General features: G+C 42.5%; 1 protein-coding gene across 3 annotated transcripts in view; it reads left to right on the forward strand.

Annotated features, from left to right (window-relative positions):
• The first annotated feature begins 5,712 nt into the window (after nucleotides 1-5,712).
• DCAF8 (DDB1 and CUL4 associated factor 8) overlaps nucleotides 5,713-8,736 on the forward strand; it is a 47,934-nt gene continuing 44,910 nt past the window's right edge. Inside the window, exons 1-2 of one of the 3 annotated variants that reach the window (XM_011970386.1) lie at nucleotides 5,713-5,824; nucleotides 6,909-6,982. The gene's annotated coding sequence lies outside the window, so the exon portion shown is untranslated. Of the gene's footprint in view, nucleotides 6,155-6,908; nucleotides 6,983-8,736 lie in introns of all 3 variants that reach the window. The other 2 variants (XM_011970385.1, XM_011970387.1) reach the window with 2 other exon arrangements.

Raw genomic sequence — 8,736 nt, forward strand, 5'->3', positions numbered from 1 at the left:
AAAAATTGTTTTTGGGCCGGGTGTGGTGGCTCATGCCTGTAATCCCAGCACTTTGGGAGGCCAACGTGGGCAGATATCCCGAGGTCAGGAGTTTGAGACCAACCTGGCCAACATGGCGAAACCCAGTCTCTACAAAAATTAGCTGGGCGTGGTGGCATGCACCTGTAGTCCCAGCTATGTGGGAGGTTGAGGCAAGAGAATTGCTTGAACTTGGGTGGCAGAAGTTGCAGTGACCCAAAATCACACCAGTGCACTACAGCCTGGGTGGACAGAGCAAGACTTTGACTCAAAAAAAAAAAAAAAATTTTTTTTTTTTAAAAGAAAAGTCAATTTAAAAGTGGGCAAAGGATCTGAATAGACATTCCTCCAGAAAAGACATAAAAATGACCTATGTAAGCACATGAAGAAATACTCGACATCATTAGTCATCAGAGAATTGCAGATCAAAACCACAATGAGATACCACTTCACAACCACTGGGATGACTAGAATCAAAAAGTGAGATAAGTGTTGTCAAGGATGGGGAGAAATTGGAATTTTCATACACTGCTGCTGGGAATGTAAAATGGTACAACTGCATTGGAAAACAGCCTGGCAGTTCCTCAGATGTTTAAATATAGAGTTAACCATATGACCCAGCAATTCCATTCATTCCTAGGTATATACCCAAGAGAAATGAAAACAGATTCACACAGAAAATTGTATATTAATGTTGATAGCAACATTATTCATAATAGCTAAAAGGTGGAAACAACTGAAATATTCATCAGCAGATGAACACATAAAATGTGGTTCATCCACACTATGGAATATTATTTGGCCATAAGGTGAAATGAAGTACTGATTAATGCTACAACATGGATGAACCTTGAAAACATTGTGCTAAGTTAAAGAAGCCAGTCACAAAAGACCACATACTATGTGATTCCATTCATATGAAAGTCTAGAGTAAAGGAATCTATAGACACAGAAAATAGATGAATGGTTTCTTAGGGTTCTGGTTGGGGGAATGGGAAGATGGAATGGGGATTAGCTTAAAAGGCACTAGGTTTCTTTTTGAGGTGGTGAAAATACTCTAAAATTGACTGTGGTGATAGTCACATGTATCTATGAGTATACAAAAAGCCATTGAAACGTATACTTTTTTTTTTTTAGCCTAGGAATACATTTTTTTCCCCAAAAAATGCCATTTAAGTATATACTTTAAATGAGTGAATTTATACTTTTTGTTTGTTTGTTTCTTTTTGAGACAGCCTCTCCCTCTGTTGCCCAGGCTGGGGTACAGTGGTGTGATCTCAGCTCACTGCAACTTCTGCCTCCTGGGTTCAAGTGATCCTCCCACCTCAGCCTTCTAAGTAGCTGGGACTTACAGGTGCATGCCACCACACCTGGCTAATTTTTGTATTTTATTTTGTAGAGATGGGGTTTCATCATGTTGCCCAGGCTGGTCTCGAACTTCTAGACTCAAGCAATCTGCCTGCCTCAGCCTCCCAAAATGCTGGGATTACAGGAGTGAGCCACTGTGCCTGGCCAATTATATACTTCAAATGAATGAACTGTATATGAATTATATGTATGTGAATTTATATGAATAAAGCTGTTAAAGGCTGGGTGCGGTGACTTATGCCTGTAATCCCAGCACTTTGGGAGGCCGAGGTGGGTGGATCACTTGAGCCCAGGAGTTCAAGACCAGCTTGGCCAGCATGGTGAAACCTCATCTCTACTAAAAATATAATCATTAGCCGGGTGTGGTGACGGGTGCTTGTAATCCCAGCTACTCGGGAAGCTAAGGCAGGAGAACAGCTTGAACCTGAGAGGCTGAGGTTGCAGTGAGCCAAGATTGTGCCACTGCACTGCAACCTGAGCGACAGAGACTCTGTCTAGAAAGAAAGAGAGAAAGAAAAAAAGAGAGAGAGAGAGAAAGGAAAAAGAGAAAGAAAAGAGAGAGAAAGAGAGGGAGGGAAGAAAAAGAAAGAAAAGAGAGAGAAAGAAAGAAAGAGAAAAAAGGAGAAAGAAAGCTGTTAAAAAAAAAAAAAAAGTGCCATTGGCCATCAGGTATGTGAGTCTAAAGCCTGAGTTGGAAATAAAGACTTGGAAGTCATCATTATGTAGATGGTAGTTTTTCTTTTTTTTGGAAACAGGGTCTCACTCTGTCATCCAGGCTGGAGTGCAGTGGTGTGACCTCAGCTCACTGCAACCTCTGCCTCCCAGGCTCAAGAGATCTTCCTACCTCAGCCTCCTGAGTAGCTGGGACTATAGGTCACACCATGCCCAGCTAATTTTTGTATTTTTTGGAGAGATGAGGTTTTGCCATGTTGCCCAGGCTGGGCCTGAGCTCAAATGATCCACCCACCTTGGCCTTCCAAAGTGCTGGGATTACAGATGTGACCCACTGCGCCCAGCCCTGGACAGTAGTTTAAATGTAAGAATGGATACAATCACTGAAAGAACACATAGAATGAAGGGGAAGAGAAGCTAATTGAATAAATGATTAGAGAGATAAGATAGATACACAAGGGATAATAATCATCACAACCTCAAATAGGAAAGCCCAAATAAGAAAGGGACAATTCAGTGGTAATGGCAATTGATTTGGTGGTAATAACCATTGTGTCCACAAAACGGTACAAAAAGCAGATCGTAGAAAGAGAGGCCTCTATCCCTATAGCTCCACTAAGATGACTTGCCATGGTCTGATCCTCCATTTTCCAAATCCGATGGTCAATTTTCAGTGATCTTAACCTGTTTTATGAGCAGGAATGATGGAGATTATAGCCCCTTCTTGAAGCCTTTTTTTTGGTTTGTTTTATAAGACCCCTCACTTTTGAGTTTTCTTCCTATTTCCTGGATACTCTTTTAAAATAAATTTTGTTGTATGTTCCTCCTCTCTGACCTTTATTTCGGAATGCCTCAGGATTAGAGGTCTCAGTCTTTAAACTGCTTCTCTTTTCTTCCACATTGATTTCTCTCCACCCCGTGGCTATGTATGCCATTTATAACTTAACTACTCCTTAATTTATACCTCTCACTGTCCCTTCTATGAGCTCCAGGTTCATATTTCCAATTGTTTACTCAGTAACTCCATTCGGAAATCTAATAGGGACCTCCACTTTCATATGTCTGAAGTAAAATTGGACGTTCCCCCTGCCAAAAAAAGAAACCCTTGCTCCTGTCTCCCCACATGTGCTATCTCAGTAAACGACATCACTATCCAGTTACTCAAATCAAACTGATTTTTGTATTTTGTACTTTGACTTTTGTACTTTTTTACTGATTTTTGATTCTTGTCTTTATCTTGTCCCCCACATTCAATCTATTAACACATCACCTCTCCACCACTTTCAGAGTACATCCTGAATCCTACCACTTTCATTGCAACACTCGTCTTGTAGGTCTTCTTCAATAGCTTCCTAACTGGTCTTTTAGCTTCTATTTGGCTTCCCTATAGGGAGTTCTCAAAGAATCAACCACAGTGAACATCTTCAATTACAAATCAGATCATGCCACTCTTTTACTCAAAACCCTCCATGGCTTCCCAGCATTGTTAGGATAAAATTCAAAGTCCTTTCATTGGTCCATAAGTCGGTAAGTGATCTGGCTCCCATCTTGTTTCTCCAAACTAAGTTCCTATCTCTTCTTTTGCCACGGTGGCTTCCTTGCCAAGCACACTCAAGCTGCAGGGTCTTTACCTTGTTGTTTCTTCTGCTTGAAATGTTCTTTCCCAAGTATGTATAGCTTACTGTCTCACTTCAAACCTTTATTTAGATGTCACCTCAGCAGAGGAGCCTTCCCTGAACCCCCTATGTAAAAGAGCACACCCATCCATGTAACCCATTTTTATTCTGCTTTATTTTCCTTTACAGTACTCTTAATAACTTTATTATCTGTGTGTCTTTCCCCTCCTCCTATGCTCCCAACCTTTGCACTAGTAAGTTCCATGAATGCAAGAATCTTGGTTCTATTCACTGTTGCAGCCCCAGCACATAGAACAGGGCCTTCCAGAGCAGGAATTCAATAATTAGTTGTTGACTGAATGAATGAAAGAATGAATAGGATGGTGGGGCATTAAATAGCTACTTTGTGCTGTAGTCCTCTTCTAGGTGTTGAGATTACAAAGATGATAAAAACATAGTCCTTGCCCTCAAGAATTTATATTCTAGTAGTATAGCTGGATTACAAATATGTAATTTTAGATTAAATGTTATAGGTAAAAAATGTTACGAAAAAAACAGTGCAGAGTAAGGGGATAGATAGAGGAGAATAATGGCATGAGGTTCCATTTTAGTTAAAATAGTCAAGAGCTGCCTGCCTTAGGAAGTAGGATTTCAATAGTCACTTCAAGTCTAGTAAAGATCTAGTAGATGAACATTCCAAGAAAAGGAAAAAACCTTAGGGCTGGGACATGCTTTGATTGGAGTGACAGTAAGGCTAGTGAGGCTAGAACAGAGCTAGGCAGTGCGGGAGGAGATGAATCAGATAAATAGGCAGGTGCTAGATCAGATCATGTAGGGCCCTTCTTAGAGGCAACTGATTTTTTGATGGCCTCTAAGGCTATCATACTTTTGACTTTTATTATGTGATGGGAAGCTATTGGAGGTTTTGAACAAGGTGGGGACTGGGGAAATAATACGACCTTACTTTTTTTTTGAGATGGAGTCTCATTCCATCACCCAGGCTGGAGTGCAGTGGTGGGATCTCGGCTCACTGCAACCTCCACCTCCGGGTTCACGCGATTCTCCTGCCTCAGCCTCCCAAGTAGCTGGGATTGCAGGCACGCTCCACCACGCCGGGTAATTTTTTTTTTTTTTTTTGTAATTTTAGTAGAGACGGGTTTCACCATGTTGGCCTGGTTTCGAGCTCCTGACCTCAAGTGATCCGCATCCGCCCACATCCGCCTCCCAAAGTGCTAGGATTACAGGCATAAGCCACCGCGCCTGGCCAGACCTTACATTTAAAAAAATCACTCTGCCTTATGTTTAACTGCAATGGCAATAATGGAAGTAGACAAACGAGGTAAGTTTCTATTGCGGTAGTCTTAAGTAATATATAATGACTTGGAGTAGGAGAGTAGCGGTAGGGGAGGTGAGAAAGGGTCAGATTTTTGCACCTTGGCCTTCTGGTGGGGAAAAAAAAAAAAAAAAAAAATTCCCCAGCTTGGCAGCTGGGATTAATCCTCTGTACGGTTCCTGTAGGTGTCATAACGAAACAGAGTACAACAGTCACCCCATATCACCCGATATGGGAACCTTTACCACACCACCCCTCTTCAGAAAAGAGCCTCTGGAATAGCTACACTTCAAGCTACTGAGCCCCTTCTTTAAAAATACGTAAATGGAGACTCTCAGGGGAAAATGGGCCTCGATAGTATAGAAACCACTTAAGGAAACGAAGTCCTGAAAGGAAACGGGGATTTTCAGAAAAATCCTTGTGGCAATCATTGCTCGTTCCCAGTATTCAAAAACGGCAAAATTGGCCACCATCCAGGAGGTAGCCTGGAAATTTAGTTTATTTCTATCACAACTCTGGGAAGCCCCTAACTCGCATTTGTTTTGAGTATCACAAGAAAAGCAAGCCCGAAGAAACTACAAAAACAACTTTGCCTCTTCGGTAATGCGCACGCGCCCCTCCCTCTGTTTTCCGTTGGCCTTAAGCCCCGCCCCTTGTGCGTCCTTCGAGGAGGGTTGCGAGCCGTGAGCTCGCGCGACCACTCTTCCCTCAGTCTTCTCGAGCACATCGTCGCAAACGGGGCCGGAAAGCGTGGCAGCGCAGGCGCAAGCGCAGAGAGCGGAGGCGGTGGTGGTGGTGGTGGCGGCCGCTGGCCAGTGTAAGATGGCGGCGGCGTTGGTGGTGGCAGTGGACGGGGCGGCTGGGCCTGGAACAGTCGGAGCAGCCGCTAGCAGAAGGATGACCCAAGACGGGAAGCGGGCTGCTGAGCCTCGCCGATTCCCGTGCTTGTAACTGCCCCAGCCGGACACCCCCCCCCTTGACCTTACCCGGTCTGTGTCTCGTTCCGGCTCGGCCTGCCCCCTCTCCGCTCCCCAGCCGGTTTCCCTTAAGGATGGGCCTGACCCCTTTCCCAAGCTCTTAGCGCTCAGGTCTTTTCCTTCCGCCGACCCGAAGTCATCGCCGGGAATACTGGTTGTCCTTTCCTCAGGTCAGCCCTGGGGTTGCCCCCAAGAGCCAGCCCCACAGTTCACAGGGACGCCTTGCTTCGTTGGGTGACCCATTTGTGCGCTCCTATTTCTCCCCTTAGATTGAGGGACATGGCTCGCCCTGCGTCTCCCCCTCACCTCAGGGCCACCGCGCAATGGGTCCCCCTCCCCCATCCCAAGTTCCCAGGCCCAGCACTTTGTACGGAAGGCGGAGGTCCAAGAATCCCGGAGTTGGTTGTTGCCTTGTGGTCTTGTACCCTTTGTGTTATAATTCTCTTAGTTTACCTCCTCTAACTCCCAAATCTTTTAGGATATCTTAGAACGGTCCCATTTGGTCCCTGTTAGTTGGAAAGCATCTGGTGGCTTGAATTTCTGACTCATGATTGTTACTGGAGTCTCTGTAAACAAACCGGCACTAGCGCTATCACATTCTCTCCGGGATTTCCCCCTCTGCTCTGTGGCTTCTTGTTGAGAGGTTGTTTGGTTATGGTTTAGCGTTGAAAAGATTCAGGTTATCCTTTTAAATGACTTTACGTTTTAGTGGAGCTGGGAGATTACTTGCCTGGCTTCTAATCTTCATGTTGGTTCATTTTATTTCCATATGCGTGTAGGTTATTCAGTAATTAGAATTAGATAAATTATTCTGCTTTTAAATAGTTTTGAGAAGGCCTAAACATACTGAAGTGTATTCATAAATATTTTTATTATGTTCAGTAGAAGACACACCTTTGCCATGTAAATTTTAACTTTTCTCAGTCCTTCAGTGAATCGACAGACCTATTTTCTCAGGAGCTCAACCTGGCCTTACTTCAGTGATAAAAGGAGGAAAGGTGAGTGGGAGTTGGAGGCATTAAAATTCTTGAGTTCAAGACAGACTACCCTGATGGTCAGCTGCTGACCACTACAGTCATAAAATTCCAACCAGTTTCCCAAAGAGTTTGGGTGTTGTTCTTGGCTTTGTTCCAGCTCTGGTTGAATTACTTTTACAAGTTTAATTGTCTGTGGGCTTCTTGTCTTTCCGTCCTAAACTATTGCTGTATGTCTTCAAATGACTTATGCCTAGGAGTGAGTGCGTGCCCCCTACCGCATGTCTTCTTTTCTTCTTTATTCATTTTCGTTGTATTTTGTCTGTGTGTCGATCATATTTCTTACGTTGTTAAAAACTGGAACTTAGTTAGCCTGCGTTCTGTTCAGCCTGTTGTCAAATCAGCTCTCTTCCCCTCTCACAGCTTTGGGTTGTCATCCCTTGGTATTTAGAGGAGAATATTTAGCTGCTTGTAACTAAAAGCTGGGGAGTGATGAGTGATGCTGCTTTTAGTTGGTGTCTGAGTCCAGTCTATTTCAGAATTCCGACTTTTTAGGATATAGTGGGAAATTTTTTGTAAAAAAATAAATAAATAAATAGTGGCTGCTCTTTCTTTTGTAGCTGGTCTGAAGAATTCTTGGTTAGCAGAAGAAACATCCTGGGCATTCAGCAGCATGGGTTGGTGCCAAAAAGGGAGTCAGAACATACTTATAAATGCAGTTTTCCTGAAGCTTTCAGGTTTCTGGTAGCAGAGACTAGAGGCTCATGGCATGTGACAGAAAAGCTAAGTGACTGGAAGGCAGGCCTGGCTGATTCCTAATATCTTTATGATTTGTAGTGGGAAAAGATTGAGTGACCCTGGTGAGTTTTATTCCATTTGATGACTGAATTAGAAAACGCTAATTATGTACTGGAATAAAATGATTAGTGATGGTGTGTATGTGTATCAGTAAGATATAAAGAGAAAAGGACAGTCTTTAGAGATTGGACAGACTTTTAATTTAATTTTAAGGTTTAAATACTAGACTAATATTTCTTAGCCATGTGACCTTGAGCAAGTTACTTAAACTTCTCTGACTCTTAATTTCCACAACTCTAAAAGTGTGATAATACCGCTTACCTCCCAGGGTCATTGTTAGTATTATAGGGAATCTATTTAAAGCTCTTAGTAATCTAAGAGCACGTGGTACACACTCAAAAAATGTTTTGTTTTTTTCTGCATATCATTGATATAGCTTTGAATAAGTTATACATCAATTTATGCTTCTTTTACATTTCGCCTTAAAACATATTTTACTGGTTAATTTTCCCAACAGATTTTTAATTGATCAACTTAGACGTGTCCTTTGTAAGTGCCCACCTAGAATTGTCTTCTGAACATGAATCCCCTGGTGGGGGTTCATAACCAGAGGATAGAATATTAGATATTGGTGTATGTATATTTCAAAATGTATTCTTAAACATCAGTAAATTTTTTTGTTCATTGGTTCCTTCTTCTTGGTCTCTCTGTTAGCACACCTGATCAGAGTTGGCAGTGTTGCAATTCTTTCCCTTTCTGCTACAATGTTGTTTACCTCTCCTGCAACTACCCTTTATACTTTCCTTTTTTGCCATGAAGGGAATACTTTTTTTTCCTTGTTGGGCTGTACAGTGATCCTCATCAACAAATTATCAAAGAACTGTGTGAGGAGAAGGTTTTCATTTCTTTTTAAAGTGAATCAGGGCTAGGGAGTTAGGAATGAAGAGGGGTTTTTTTGTTTGTTTTTTGTTTGTTTGTTT

The sequence above is a fragment of the Mandrillus leucophaeus genome, unplaced genomic scaffold (genome assembly GCF_000951045.1).
Source record: "Mandrillus leucophaeus isolate KB7577 unplaced genomic scaffold, Mleu.le_1.0 Scaffold947, whole genome shotgun sequence".
NCBI lineage: Eukaryota > Metazoa > Chordata > Mammalia > Primates > Cercopithecidae > Mandrillus > Mandrillus leucophaeus.